This window comes from Jaculus jaculus, chromosome 1, assembly GCF_020740685.1.
Source record: "Jaculus jaculus isolate mJacJac1 chromosome 1, mJacJac1.mat.Y.cur, whole genome shotgun sequence".
NCBI classification, from domain to species: domain Eukaryota; kingdom Metazoa; phylum Chordata; class Mammalia; order Rodentia; family Dipodidae; genus Jaculus; species Jaculus jaculus.
The window spans coordinates 326,165,664-326,181,943 of NC_059102.1; positions in this window are offsets into that span (position 1 = coordinate 326,165,664).

Consider the following 16,280-nt stretch of genomic DNA (forward strand, 5'->3'; position numbering starts at 1 on the left):
GCCAACCTTCATAATACACACAATGTACCCTGATCATAATCCCCTCCTACCACCTTCCTTTGTTCTCCCTCCCCTGCCTCCCTTCCAGTGCACCCCTTCATCTTTCCAACTACTTCCTGTTCTATGTTGATGTCATCTTCTTTTGGGGGGGGCTTTTATCATGCCCATATTGTCTAGGTAGCATCAGCTACTGTGAGGTCATGAATGCTACAGCCCCTTTTGTCTGGAAGACAGTATTGCAAAGCACTTCTCCCCTAACTATGGCTCTTAGGTTCTTTCTGCCACCTCTTCTGCAATGGTCCCTGAGCCTTTGAGGGTGTGATAGAGTTACCTCACCTACTGCTGAACACTCCACTGTCACTTCTTCCCAGTAGTCACTTCCATCTGAAAAGATAAGCTTCTCTTACCAAAAGTGAGAGTAGCGTTGATATATGGGCATGAACATAAATATTTAGAGGGCAGTTTGATGGGCATAATATATCCATTTAGTCAAACAAAAGTAATAACTCCCACCCCCTCTCCCAGAGAGCTTCTGACCTTTCTAACCAGTAGCCTTTAACTGCTGAGTCATCTCCCCAGCCCAAACAATATACTTTTGATTAGGTTTTCAGTACTAAGTAGGAATTTGCTCCCATAGAGTTGGCTTCAAGTCCAATCAGAGAGCAGTTGGTCAACGCCATAACAGACATGCCTCTGTTGCACAGTAGGTATATTTGGCCTGGCTGGTAAAGCATACATCTTGCAGGGTCAAGACCACTGCTGGTTAAGACCACTGGATGACTTTTCTCCTCACACAGTGTGGTGGTTTGAATAGAATAGATGGCCCCCAATATATTCAGTTCTTTATTGTTTGTAGTTTGCATCTGCTGGCTACCTGGCTTGAGGCAATGTCACTGGGTGATCTTAAATTGTGGTGATGGGTTTCTGATTTCAATCTAAAGATATGCAAAGTGTGCCTAGCTGGAGTTCCTGAAGTGTGCTGTGGCTTTGGCTTTTAGACTTGTGCTTCACTCTCTCTGTTTAGGCCTGTGAAGACAGGCTAGCTTCTTCTGCCATTATGGAACTTCCCCTGATTTGTAAGCTTCAATAAATCCCTTTCTCCATAACTGTGCCTGATCTGGAAGTTTATCTCAGTGAATCTGAAGCTGTCTGTTACACACAGTTTGCATAGCTCTTTCCAGCATCCTGACTGCCAGCTCATGGGGAGATGGTTCCCAGCTCAGTTCCAGCTTGATTTCTCAGTGGCCTGCAACCCAAACATGTGGTATCATCACAAATAGGGTCTCACCATCTAGTTCTGGTGGGCAACAAAGAGCCTTGTGATAACCTGTAATATTTTGGGGGTATTTACAGGTCTCTCCAACCAACAATTTGCTGGAAAGTATCCTATTCCTAGTGCTGAAATTTTCCTGCAACTATCTATTGCTCCTACCACAGGGTATTTCTGCCCAAACAGTCTCTTTAAACATATATATTACTTAGATAACAAAGGGATATATTTCCATATGGCTCATTATAACATCTTTAATTTTGATTAATCCTCTTTCTACCCCATTCTTCCATCCTTTCCACTGACCCCTAAAACCATTTCATCTCAGCACTCTGTCCCTGTACTTACATATCTACTATAGCCTCCCCTTAGATCCTTGCCTCTCCTCTCTCCCTCATGGCCCCTTTTTAGCTTCCCGGTTTCTACTGCTGACTTACTCCAGCTCACATACAAATCTAAACAGTTAAAGCCAGGATCTACACACGAGTGAGAACATGCAACTCTTGGCTCACTTACTGCCATCTTTTCAAGAACTGTGATCCTTGGTAACTCAGAACTGTGACAGTAGCTTCCAGTTCTGTTCCTTGAGCTTCAGTCTCCTTGTTAAATATAAGAAATTGGATCAGGTGTGGTGGCGCACGCCTTTAATCCCAGCACTCGGAAGGCAGAGGTAGGAGGATTGCTGTGAGTTTGAGGCTAGCATAGTAAGTTCCAGGTCAGCCTGGGCTAGAGTGAGGCCCTACCTTGGGGAAAAAAATAAAAGGAAATTAAGCATAAAGTGGATTTGGCCAGCAAGATGAGAAACTGGGACTGGAGAGATGGCTCAGTAGTTAAGGTACTTGTCCACAGAGCCTAACATAAAGCAGATGCACAGTGTGGCATGTACCTGGAGTTCATTTGCAGTGGCTGGAGGTGCTGGTGTGCCCACTCCCTCTGTCTCTTTTCTTTCTATCTCTCTCTGCTTGCAAGTAAATAAATAAAGATTTTTTTTTTTTTAAAAATGAGAAGTTGGACCAATCGTTCTTTCAGGTCCCTTTAAGCAAGAAGAGTCAATGATTCTTTGATTTATATACAGGAACATTGTATGGCTTATCATGAACAAACTTTTAAAAAAATGTCAAAATGGGAAGTGATGCAGAGACGCCACATGACACCTCAGTTCTAAAACTATTATGTGCTGTTTGCAAGCTTAAAAGTTGCATTTGTTATGCCCAGATCGTGGAGTCCCCAAAGACCACCAAGAGAGCTGGACATGTATGCAGCAGCAAAGAGCTTTATTTTGGGCTTAAGCTCGGGCTCCAGACTTTACCAATGCAGTGGGTCCAGCCAAGAGCCCCGAATGGCATCCAGGAGGAGCTTTTATTAGGTTCAAACAAAGAAAAGGGGTATTTCCAACATAGCAGCTACATGATTGGTTAACATTTAGCAAGAGTATACATGTTATAAACTGATTGGTTACATAGTAGCTGAGGAGCATTAAGCAAACTTATCTATAGTCACAAGAGCCACAGGAATGTATAACATCTACTTGGTCCTTTTTGGTTGGCCTGTTACAGGGATTCTTTTGGGTACTGAGCAGCTTGTGGTTGTTTTTCCCACTAACTGCAAAGTGCTGTGTCAGTAATTTGGGCCCTGCAGGGCAACAGAAACTTATGCCTATTAGTATCTTTAAAGTCTGTCATGGCATTACTTTGGTTTGGGCTCTTCACTCCCCGCTCTGCTTATAACTTAAGAAGACCCAGTTTTGGGTCCTTATTAGGGGATAGGTCTCAAGGGATGGTACTGTGTCCTAAGCACCATGAGTTTCACTGTGTTGATTCGTTCCCTGGCAAAGGAGATGAATTTATTGATTATGCAGGGTCTGAGGGTTAATAATAATAATAATAATAATAATAATAATAATAGTAAAACCAGGGGTCCAGCTAGGGCTGAAAGGAAGGTTGTTAACCAAGGAGACTAATAGAACATAGATTCATGCCAATTTTGATTCTGTTGTCTAGCCTTAGCCCTTTCCGATGAGGTTTGAGGGTCTCATGGTGGTGGCAATGCCTGAAGACCCAGCCCCCCCAGTCGGTAGTTGTGGGGTGTTGGTGGTGGTCTAGTCACCCTAATTTTACCTTTCTTTATTTCTCCCTCCCTTTATTTTTCCCTCATGAGAAGACACTCTTAACTGTTTTTAGGGGGCTGTGATGAAGACATCAGATCATTTACTATTTCCTGCTGAATGGGACATGAAGTGGGGACTTGCTGCAGTTAGAGAGTCTCTCCCAGAGAAGGGAACTATTGCAATGGATCCCAGAGCATAGGAAGATAGTCTTGGAAGAGAACATTGGGGAGAAAGAATAAAAGTAAGGAGTTAATTGAGAAGTGAGTACACAGCAAACTGGTCCTTTTTGAGGTTGAGGGAATTCAGGTAGACAGGTTTGTATTGTCTGAGGACCATCTGAGGATGAGCTAGCTGAGATTTTCTTCCAGAACTGTTCATTAAATAGCACAGTAGTATTTGACATGGCTTGTAAAACAGATGAGATATTCGCAGAGTTATCAGAAACATATACACATCATTTAACTTTAATAATAGTGAGCTATTGGGTGCCATTAAATGCTGTACAAATATATTGTTATTTTTTTTTTTTTTGGTCTCAGAACTTATTTATATATTCTAGATTTGAAAATAACCCTTTTGACATCTAAAGTTGTTTTTTTTATTATAGAATTAGAGCTATGGGGAAAAGATGTTTTAATGTTTATTTGTTTCCCCTCTTGGAAAGCTTTTGTTGTATTACTTAATAGGCCATTTATATATTTAATGTATTTTTTACCTTTGGTTATACATTTCTCTCTGAGTGTTTAAGACCATGCAGATAGCCAAAATTTAATTAAGGATTAATTTTAGAGGTCACTAATGGCTCTCCAAAGAGACTTTAGGGACCCTGGAGTAGCTCAATAGCTTACTGGTATCTTCTGTCTTTTAGGATGAGTCAGGGCCATGCTGGTCAAGTAGTTTTTCCTTCTTTGGGAAGTCAGGAGGACTGATTGCTCCTCAGTTGTGACTGTCCTATTTCAGACTGTACACCAATTTTGTTTGGGTCTCCATATAGTCCCTGCTTGGGAAGATAGGTGAGTTACCAGAGGGTCAGTGTAGAAATGTCCCATCATTTCCAGTGGCCTCATGACCTGGGAGCACAGGCCAAAATATTGGCACCTTTTGTTCCGATGATTCCAACTGGCCTTGGCTTCTACATAGGTAATTAACACACTTAGAAAAGCAGTTACACAAGCTTGGATGTATGTACATATAGAGCACATTTGATTACTGAAGTAGTTTTAGTTAAAGAATGGCACAAGAGCTTCTAAAATCATTTTGTCCAATCTTTTAAATTTTTGTTGTACTGTGGCAGCATAAGCCATATATATGAGGTATAGAAAATAGGCACATCTCATGCCTTAAATATCTAACATTTATAAAAATAGGCAGAACCTGTTATCAGTCTTGAAAACAATACTAATTAATTTATAAATCAACTAATTAATTTAACATAGAAATTGTTAGAAAAGAACAAATAAAATGGCATAAATCTTAGCACTTGTGTTTGAAAACATATTTGATTAGTTCAGATACCTGTGTGGGTACCAATTACCCAGAGAACATTGGAATCAGAACCATGGAGCTTGAAATTATTTTTGTCAGATGAGGGCCATTGTTTGAGCATGAGGCTGTACCCTAAAGTAGGGAATATGTCTTAAGAGTTAATTTTGTTATAAGCATTGGACTTAAAATGCCAGAAATGAGACAGTTACTTTACATACAATAGAGTAGAATCTGGTCTTTTCTGAGCCAAAACAGCTAGCTAACTATTAATATAACCCTTGATAAATCTTTTGGAAAGAAAAGACATCATTTGACAACCAATGATTTTGGCTTAAACTTGATAGCTATTGATTTTTGTACCACAGAAATTTTTATTAACATAAACTAATTTTATATTTTACCCATGACTTAAATTTGATAAAGCTTATGCTAGCTACCCTAACATATTTTAGCCTGAAAATTAGTGTTTTTTTTTTTTGTTGTTGTTGTTGTTGTTGCTTAAGAGTTTGTAAACAGTTGGAAAAATCTCTACCTTTAGGCATGGTGTTCAGGTTTAGCCTGAATTTTTTTTTTTTTTACATCCGCACACCTTTATTTACATACTTTAACATTTTGATCTAAGTACTACTTAAAAATCATTTTTAACAAGCATTCTATGTCCCAACATTGAAAAATCCCTTTCCAGTTCCTTCAATCTCACTCATTATTAAACATTTTTCTTACAAGGCTATTAAGAAAAACTACACCAAATTGATTAATCCTATTACTCACTAACAAGCAATTAGTCTAAAGACAATTTTATGTCATTAGTGCCAATAACACACTTGGAAATGATTTTATTAGGAGTAACTAAGGCAGATTTTGTTGCTATCTTGAGGCAGGCTGGCTTAGAAGTCATGTCAGTTGTCTCCTTCTTTTAAGTAAGAAGACATTGCAATCAGACCTCCACCTGAGATGTAGGGGCCCTCCCCTCCCCCCATGTCAGCTGTCTAAAATAATGCACAAGATCTCATGACCTCAGGGGAGAGAGAGAATACACAGAGAGGAAAAGACAGGAACAAGGAGCTCCATCATGGTGGTTTCTTTGGAGTCTCCATGCTCTGTAAGTTAGCCCTCACCCCAAGGTTGAGGAAGGAACAACCCTGGAAGTAACCCCGATATAGTGATCCCCACTGAAGTGCTGCTTTGGGGTCTCAAACTCCTGGACAGAGACAAGCAGCTTCTAAAGCTGTCATAAGAAAGTCATCATTAGGTGGAATGAGACTTCTCCATGGTGCAGCTGCTGTGGAGTCCCAATGCTGTTTTGTTTTTTTTGTTTTTTTTTTTTTTTTGAGGTAGGATCTCACTCTGGTCCGGGCTGACATGGAACTCACTATGTAGTCTCAGGGTGGCTTCAAACTCATGGTGATCCTCCTACCTCTGCCTCCCAAGTGCTGGGATTAAAGGTGTGCACCACCACACCTGTTTTTTTTTTTTTTTTTTTTTTTTTAATTTTTATTTATTTATTTATTTGAGAGCGACAGACACAGAGAGAAAGACAGATAGAGGGAGAGAGAGAGAATGGGCGCGCCAGGGCTTCCAGCCTCTGCAAACGAACTCCAGACGCGTGCACCCCTTGTGCATCCGGCTAACGTGGGACCTGGGGAACTGAGCCTCGAACCGGAGTCCTTAGGCTTCACAGGCAAGCGCTTAACCGCTAAGCCATCTCTCCAGCCCCACACCTGTTTTTTGATGCTCTGTTAATAAGCCCTCATCCTGAGACTGAGGGAGAAGCATACAAGGAATGATTTTGACAAAGGAATCTCCATCAAAGTGGCTGCTTTGGAGGCCCCACATTTCTATCTGCCCTGTAAGTGACCCCCAATAGACTCGTTGGTTCACCGAACTGGTATTGGTGTCATTGTGCTTTGGTTTGCCATCTGGGCCTTAGTTGGGGTGTCTTTGTCTCCCCAGGGGAAAAGTTTCCCTCAACACACTGAGTACTGGCCTTCATGTTCTTGAGTGTAGACAAGCAGTACTTTTCTACAACATGAACAAGAATGTTCTACAGTGTCACAAATAACACTGTGCAGTTAGTGTGGCAATGGAGACCTTATTCAGAGTTTGAGAGTTGTCCCATTAATGTCCTTTTCCTGGCCCAGGATTACACACTGTGCTTGCTTGACTTGTATTCTTTCAAATATCATCATCATCACCATTAATTTAGTCTTTGTGTGAGGACAGGTGCACATGTGGAGGTCAAAGGTCAGTTTCAGGTCCGTTCTCACCTTCCACCTCGTTTGAAGCAGTGTCTCTCGTTCACTGCTCAGTTCTTGAGCTTCCCAGAAATCCTCTTGTCTCTGTTTCCCTTCTCACTGTAGGCACACTGGGATTATAGGAGTCTGCCATAGCTTCTGGCTTTTTAGGTGAGGTCTGGGGATCTGAACTCAGGTACGGCAAGTGCTTTATCCACTGAGCCATTCCTGCAGCCCTTATTAGTCTTTTCTCTTCTTCTTCTTTTTTAATACTGAAGACCTCCCTAGTCTTTCTTCAAGAACGTAAAACTTTTAAAAGAATATTGGCCACTTATTCTGTAACAATCCCTCATTTCCCCTTTCTTTTTCTGTTCTTTTAAAAATTTTTATTTATTTGAAAGGGCAGGGGAGGCAGATAGAGCAGGTAGAGAGAGAATGGGTGCTCCACTGCAAATGAACTCTAGACACATGGGCCACCTTGTGCATCTGGCTTATGTGGGTCCTAGGGAATCGAACCTAGATCTTTGGCTTTGTAGGTGAGTGCCTCAACCACTAAGCCATCTTTCCAGTCCCTCATTTTCCCCTTCTAATTATTGCTGTTCTGTGGTAAAGCATGACTACCTTCCTGGTTCTCCTGCTTCCTCCCACTCCCCTCGTCAGTACTAGTGGTGAACCCTCAGTAACTACTGTGGTGGCTTCACAGTGATGACTTCCTAACTCCATCCTTTCTGCTACATGAAATTAATTGGAATAGTTTTCCTTCTTGTCCTCTGCTTATTAATTTATATCATTATGGATTCATGAGTTCTTTTTAATTGTCTATAATCATTTTCTTTTTGCTCAAATTACTCCACAGTTGGACAGTAAGAGCCCCTTTGACCTGACTCCTGAGGCCTCATGTGTGCCCCCTTTTGTAAGCACTTGTTTAGTTCCCAATATCACAAAATGCCCCAAACTTACCTTATATGTACATTGCTCTATGCCTGAGATATGCTATTTTCCAGTGGAACCTTGATTCATGTTAGAAAATGGTATTTAGAAATCAAGTTGTAGGGCTGGAGAGATGGCTTAGTGGTTAAACGCTTGCCTGTGAAGCCTGAGAACCCCAGTTCGAGGCTCAATTCCCCAGGACCCACATTAGCCAGATGCACAAGGGGGTGCATGCGTCTGGAGTTCACTTGCAGTGGCTGGAGGCCATGGCGCGCCCATTCTCTCTCTGCCTGTCACTATTGAAATAAATAAATAAAAATAAACAAAAAATTTTACAAAAAAGAAATCAAGTTGTAGCTACTAGATGTGCTCATTGATTTTTTTTTCCCCTTTCCCTGGTGTTATTTTCTGTAGTCCCATTCTCCAGTAGAGAAGGCTGGAAAATATATTTCTTACATGTGTGTGCTAGACACTTTTCTATCACTAGGACAAAATGCCTGAGATAATCAACCCAGGAAGAGGAAAGGTTTACCATGGCTCCTGGCTTCAGAGGTTTCAGTCTCAAGTTGGTTGGTGCTGCTGATTTGGGCCAGGGTACAAGCAGTACATCATGGTGGAAGTGTGTGGAGGGGAAACTTGGAGATAGAGGAAAAAGAGAGGCTGGGTCCTAATATATCCCCTTCAAGGGCATAACCCCCAATGACCTAAATTCCTTCCACCAGGCCCCACCTCTAGGTTCTAATACCTCCCAATAGCACTGCAGGATGGAAAACTAGCCTTTGACACATGGGCCTTAGAGCACGAGTTTGGACGTGCACAGATACACACTGGTGGTTTGAATGTGCAGTGCCCCTGATAGCCTCATGTGTTTGTGACCAAGCCTCACACTCAGTCCCTAGCTGGTGGAACCACTGGGAGGTGGAGCCTTGCTGGAGAAGGTGTAGTCCAGGCCCATTGGGTGTTTAGCCAGCTCACTCTTGCTGCTGCCTCCCAGCTGCTGTGGCAAGATGTGATGACCAGCCAGGCTTTCCCTACCAGAATGAAAGTTCCCCTTAAGACTGTAAGCCATAATAAACCCTTATTTCCTTAAAAAAAAAATTGTTTATTTGAGACAGAGAGAGGGGGAGAGAGAGATAGAGAGAAAGAGAGAGAGAGAGAGAGAATGGGCACGCCAGGGCCTCCAATCACAGCAAACGAACTCCAGATGCATGTGCCACTTTGTGCATCTGGCTAACGTGGGACCTGGAGAATCGAACCTGGATCCTTAGGCTTCATAAGCATACTCCTTAACCACTAATCTCTCCAGCACATAAACCCTTATTTCTATATGCTGCTTTGGGTTGAATGTTTTGTCTCAGCAATGAGACAATAAAAACTGCAACATATAGTCACTCCTTCCTGCATGTGGCAGAGGTAGAATTCAAGCCCATAGCTTTCCCAAATAACAGGGTTCATTATCCCTTGCCCCTTTACCTGTTTGTCATTTTCTTTGCCAACACAGAGAAATATGGTGCCTTTGTCTCCTACAATGCATTTAGTTATCTGATCAGCCTTAGATGCCTAGGGTGGTATTGGAATTGGAAACCCAGAGCACTTCAAAAGTGCAACCACTATCTATAGTGTACTAATTGTTTACAAGTCTTTAAAGCATGACATTCATGATTGTGTTACATGCCTTTAAGTGTAGTTATTTTACTTGTTGGCAATATAGCTCTGGCCACTTGCTTCTTTTTCTTTTGACTTTTCAAGGTAGAGTCTCATTCTAGCTCAGGCTGTCCTGGAATTCACTATATCATCTCAGGGTGGTCTTGAACTCACAGTTTTCCTCCCACCTCTGGCCTTCCAAGTGCTGGGATTAAAGGTGTGCGCCATCACACCTGGCACCACTTGCTTCTTGCTTCTATTTACACATTTTGGAAACTTTTTTAAATTTTTATTTATTCATTTGAGAAAGAGAGACAGAGAAGAGAGATGGGGACACTAGGGCCTCTTGCTACTGAAAACAAACTCTAGACACATGTGCCACTTTGTGTATCTGGCTTTACCTGGATACTGGGAAATCAAACTCAAGCTGGCGGGCTTTGAAAGCAAGCACTTTTTACCACGGACCCATCTCAACCCTGTATTCCATTTTGAATTCCCTTACCTCACCCGACTCCTTGATGATTTCAAAAGTTTTTGAGGGTTGGAGAGATAGCTTAGCAGTTAAGGGACTTACCTGCAAAACCTAAGGACCCAGGTTCGATTCCCCAGAGCCCAAGTAAGCCAGATGAGCATGGTGGCATATGTGTCTGGAGTACAGGAGTTCGTTTGCAGTGGCTGGAAGCCTTGTTGTGCCCATTTTTTTTCACTTCATCTATCTCTCTGCCTCTTTCTCTCTCTCAATTAAATAAATTAAATATTTAACAAAAACTTGATCATGTGAAACATTATAAAAGCCAGAACTTACAAACAATATATCTAGAGAAGTGTCCTCTGTACCCCTGCCATCTTTTCCACCCCATCCTACCCCGTAGCTTTTCCACTCTGTCCTGATCTGCCCCCTTTGGTGCCTAAAGTCATGTTTTGCTGGCTGTCCTTTCTGCGAGTTTCCTTTGTACAACCTGAGCAGATATAGGGAAGTTTTTACCCTTCCTCTTATATAAGGGCCAGAAAGACAGTACCCGTGGAGTGGGCCAGGGAGAAGGTAGCCCGAGGGTTAAAGCTCTTGGGACCTACACTGTGGTGCTGCCAGCACACGGTTAAACACCTGGCTTGTCCTAACACCCACAGCTCTGCACCATGCGCCAGCAGGGACACGATTGCTTACTGACTCCTGGAGTCCGTGGCCTGCTGAGCTATGTGCATGTGCCCAAGCTTGGCCAGCCTGAGCCGCCTCTGGAATACAAGTGCCCTGGTTACTTTTGTCCTACCCCAGAGAGCTGCCCCGTTTCTGCGTGGAGACTCTAGCTGTCTCCTGGTGACAGTGTGTTAAGTAGAAGGCTTTGCTTGGCTAAATTCTGAGCAGGATAGTCATGTTTTGTTCCCACTTCTTGAGAAACAGGCAGATCAAGTTTGCAAATAAGGAGCTTGAAACATGCAAAGGTCACATAACTTGTCCCATAACTCAAGCCTATCAACTGAACCAGATCTCCACCCAAACTATGTCCCTAGCAACCGATCTCTTCCTTCTTGTGGACATGTTAAAGAGAAGCCCCGGGGCTCTCGGGTACATGTGCTCATTGGCGGAATGTGGTGTTCTCCTCTTGGGACATGCAAACCAGCCTGTCACGGAGCAGATGGACAGCGTCCTTTGTCTGGGGAGCTCAGCCTGGGTGACAGAAGGATCAAGAGCAGGCAGGAGCCCCAGGCTGGGGCCTCAGTCCCTTTGTTTCATTTTCTCCCCGGAGCCCCCTTGTCCTCCTAGGAGGGACCTAGGATCACATAGGAGGAGGATTCAGATGACCTGGTCCTCAGGCCAAATTTAGTCTCTTTTTCTTTGCATCTATGTGTGCATATGTTTTTGAGTGTGTGTGTGTGCACGCGTGTTTGTGTCCACATGTGTTTGTGGAGGCCAGAGGTTGACATCTGATGGCATACTCAGTCACTCTCAATGTTACTTTTTGAGACAGGATCTCCTTCTGTCTCTGGCCTCCCAGTGCTGGGATCAAGCGTGCATGCTGCCACACCTGACTGTCACGTGGGTCCCCATGTTTATACAGAACATACTTTACTCACGGAGCTATCTTCGCAGCCCCAAAATTTAGTTCCTTACTCCCGAGATACCTTGATAATTTCCTCTGTAAAATGGGAGTTTGTAAGGGTGACTGAAAAATAGAAAGTTCAGGGTTGGAGCGATGGCTTAGTGGTTAAGGCACTTGCTTGAGAGCTGAAGGACTCATATTCGACTCTCCAGGTCCCATGTAAGCCAGACACACAAGGTGATGCAAATACACAAGATGATGCAAGCACGCATGTGTGCAAGGGGACACATGCTTCTAGGGTTTGATTATAGCGGCTAGAGGCCCTGGCATGCCAATTCTCTCTCTCACCCCCCACCACTCTCTCATTCTTGCATAAAAAAGCCAGTCTATTGGGCTTGCCTCAATAAAAAGAAAAAAAGAAAGAAAGCTCAGAGGCATGGCACTATTCACCTCTGCCTGCTCCTGCATTTTTTTTTTGTTTAGATTTTAATTTCCTCTACTATCTTTATTAACATGACTTTATTTTTTATTTTTTATTTTTTTGGTTTTTCAAGGTAGGGTCTCATTCTAGTCCAGGCTGATCTGGAATTCACTATGTAGCCTCAGGGTGGCCTCAAACTCATGGCAATCCACCTGCCTCTGCCTCTCGCATGCTGGGATTAAAGGCGGGCCCCACCACACCCATCTAACATGACTTTTTAAGATAGAAGTTTGAAGAAACATAAACATGGATGAAAAGCCAGACAGTAGTGCAAAGCTGATAAATCACTGCTCTTATCACTGAATGACATGTCATGTGAGCTTTTCTGTCACTGTGCCCTGAGTGCCTGAGAGCCCAACTTCAAGTATCAGTACACTTGGGGTGGAGAGAATGTGGTGAACTGCTCACACATTCACAGACAGGAAGCTGAACAAAGTTGCAGCAGGAAGTGGGCAGGGCAAGATAAAGTCCCCAAGATGAGCTGCTTCGTGATCTACTTCCCCAACAAAGCTCCAACTTTCAAGTTACCCCACTGACCTACTCCAATTCTGAATCCATCAAGTGGACTGAACCATTCATTAGGCAAGAGTGTTCAGATCAACTTCTCTGGAAATGCGTTCTCAGGCACATCTGGAGCTGGCCTTAACTGATCTCCAGGGCATCTCTCAATCCAATCAAATCCATGGCCAAGATTCACCACCACAGATGCCTTGTTAAAAGTAAGTTCCTTCTTGCTCCTGCATTTTGTTTGAGGTCTACATTGTCCTCCTCCAAACAGATGACACCTGGCTCCCTGCTTATGCAAAAGAGCCACTTGCTTCAGACCCAGGATGCGCACATTCACATATGAAGGCTCAAGGGCTGAGGGTGAGCCCTCTGTGAGGCATAGGCCTTCCCCCACTCTCCTCCCCAGTCAAGCTTCCCCTGTGAAGACACGGTCCATGTCCACTTTCTCAGGGGGCTTTCTCCATCTTCTCAGAATCTGGACATCACCAACACCAGTGCCATGCAGAGTCCCTGCTCCTTCTCAGAACTTGCTATCTGTGTTCCTTCCCAAGTATATGAAGGCCTTTTCTCTTTACTGACAGCAGCTACTCTGAGTTTCATTGTTGATCATCTCTTTTGTTCTTCCCACCATAGCAAACCACCTGGTCTTCAAGGTCAGATCCCATAGTACATGGCAATTTCAGAATCTGAGTGGATAAGTAACCATGTGCATTTCAAACCCAAACACAGAGGATGGTAAGGAACAATTTGTCAAGATGCCTACTTGTGATGTCAGTGTGAAAAATGGGGAGGAAACTTCAGAAATGATCTGTTTCAGTGCTTTATCCATTTGTGGCTTGCAAAAGCAACTGGCAAGTCAAGGACAACAATTTTGAAAATGAAGCAAAATGGAATAAAAACAATACAAAATAACACTGGGTTGTGGTTTGAATGTTTGTGTTCTCATCCCCCAAATTCATATGTTGAAACCAAATCCCCAGTTTGATACTATATTAGTTACTCTTCTCATTGCTCTGACAAATACCTAGCAAGGCAGCTAAAAGTATAAGACATTATTAAAAGAAACCCTAAAAGACATAAATAAATGGAAGTACATGTTATACTCCCTGCATTGGGAGACTTAATACTATTTGTGTCCATACTGCCCCAAATGATCTCTAGATTCTATGTCATCCCCTTTCAGACACATGGCATTTTTTGCACAAATAGGAAAAAAAAATCTTCGAATTTATATGAAATCTCAAAAACTCAGTTCTCAATGGTCCCAAGTTTTGAAAACAGCAGAGCCCAATGGGCTCCACACTCCATGTGGGAGGGAAGCAGTGAGATCAACACAGGCCTCAGAACTCTGGTTCAGGTTGGAGAAGATGAACGGCTCTGAAGTCTCTCAGTAAATAAGGTAACAGTGTAAATCGTGTTGTAGTGTGCATCATGGGGCATGGAGGTATTGAGAATTTCATTAATGCATTCTGCGGTTGTTTCTTGGTGGCAGGAACTCCTGAGGTATGGCTAGAATATTAGAAGGAGCATGACCTGTGTAGCCACAGGGTCCAGAAAACTTACACAAATCTTGAGGTGGGAAGGAGTTAGTGGTTGCCACTGATGACTGTGGGTGCCCTGGCGTGACTGAAATGGTCCAGGAAAGCTGCTGCACACCATGGGAAGAATTCAGAACCCCAGTGCTGGGAGTGAGGAGCTGAGTTTCATGGGGGAATACCTCAGCAGTGATGGGAATACCACAGAGTGATTGATGTCATTTCTGACCCCCTATCAATCTACATGCCCTTTCCAAGCATGGAAAATTCTAAGTGGCAAACATTGCCTGGTGGGCCATAAGATGACTCAGTATCATCAAATGCAATGTCACAGGTGGAGATATGTTCATTCTCCCCTGTGGCCTGACCTCACAGGATTGGACTCAGCCTGCTTTAGGGTTGTTTTACTCAGATGTCTCCTCAGTCTGTAGTGAGGTTCTGTATCAGAGACCCAGTAAGAGTCGAAAAGCATGAAAGCAGATACAGCTCATTTTGCTTCTGTAGATCATGACTCCAAAAGAAATCCAAGCACAAAAATTCTGTCTACTTTCCCATGACCGACAGCATAAACCATAGTTCATGCTACACTAATCCTTGGACATATGAGTAGGATTCCTAAAACATGCTTAGGGCTGGAGAGATGGCTTAGCAGTTAAGGTGCTTGCCTGTGAAGCCTAAGAATGCATGTTCGAATTTCCAGGTCCCATGTAAGCCAGACATAGTGATGCAAACTTGCAATGTTGTACATGTGCCACAAGGGGGTGCACATGTCTGGAATTTGTTCACAGCCACTGAAAGGCTCTGGAGTGCCCATTCTCTCTCTCTCTCTCATTTTCTCTCAAACATAAAATATAAAACAGTACTGGAGGGATGATTTAGCAGTTAAGGTTCTAGCCTGCAAAGCTTAAGGACCCAGGTTTGATTCCCCAGGATTCACATAAGCCAGATGCCCAAGGTGGCACATGCTTCTGGAGTTCATTTGTAGCATCTGAAGGCCCTGGCACACTCATTCTCTATATCTCTCTCTCTACATACATACATACATACATACATATCCCTCTTTCTCAAATATAAATTAAAAAAATAAAAAACATGCCTAACCAAAGCTAGCCATCAACTCTGTTACTGAGAATGCCCAGGACAGAGGATTTGGGAGTCTATAAGAACACAGAAGATCTTGGTCAGGGGCTGGGGAGAGAGGTGCATGGAGATGAGGCCACAAGCATCAGGAATAGTCAAGCCACTCAGAACACTGCTTGGCTTGAACAGTAAACACACCCTTCTCATATACAATGCCCCTACAACCTGCTAGGAACCTGGGGCACCCCCCACTTGTACTGAACTGCAAGTACATGCAATGAACTAGTTTTTTCCTCTGCTTAGCAATCATTCTTCATACCCATTGGAATATATCATTTTCTTTTAAAATATATTCTTAGATCCATGATGGGAACAAAAGGGACTGCTCAGCCTGGACTGGTTTGGGATGCTTGTGCCACAAGGCAAACTGTGTCCTCTAAGTAAACCTTTAGGGAGAAGTCCCTATTTGCCATCTTATGCATATATATATTTGTGTGTGTGTGTGTGTGTATCTGGGCGTACATATGATTAAGTCCAATTCATCATGGGAAGGAATGTGCACAGTAAAAAAAGGAAAAATTACATGACCCAGACCTGTCAATCAAACCACGAACACACCCAAACTGTGCCTCTAGCAACTGGTCCTTGTGGTCCTACAATTCCTGAAGAGAAACCAGACCATGTCTTGTCCTTGAATGCTCTCCACGAGAGTGGCTGCTGCCCTCTGGTAGTGTATTAAAATCTTTACTCTTGCTTTGCTCTTAATAACGTTTCTCACTGCTTCACTACTCATGTGTACCTTTCTTCAGTTCTTTGAGGAAGATGCTAAGAACCTGAAAATACCCAGAGACCACCAGTGACACAGAAAGTTCCCCTGACACAGGTGGGCCAGAAAAATCTGGAAAGGCCAGAGACTAGACTGCTTTGGTCTTAACTGTGACCTGTATTTTGGGATTAAAACTCTCTGT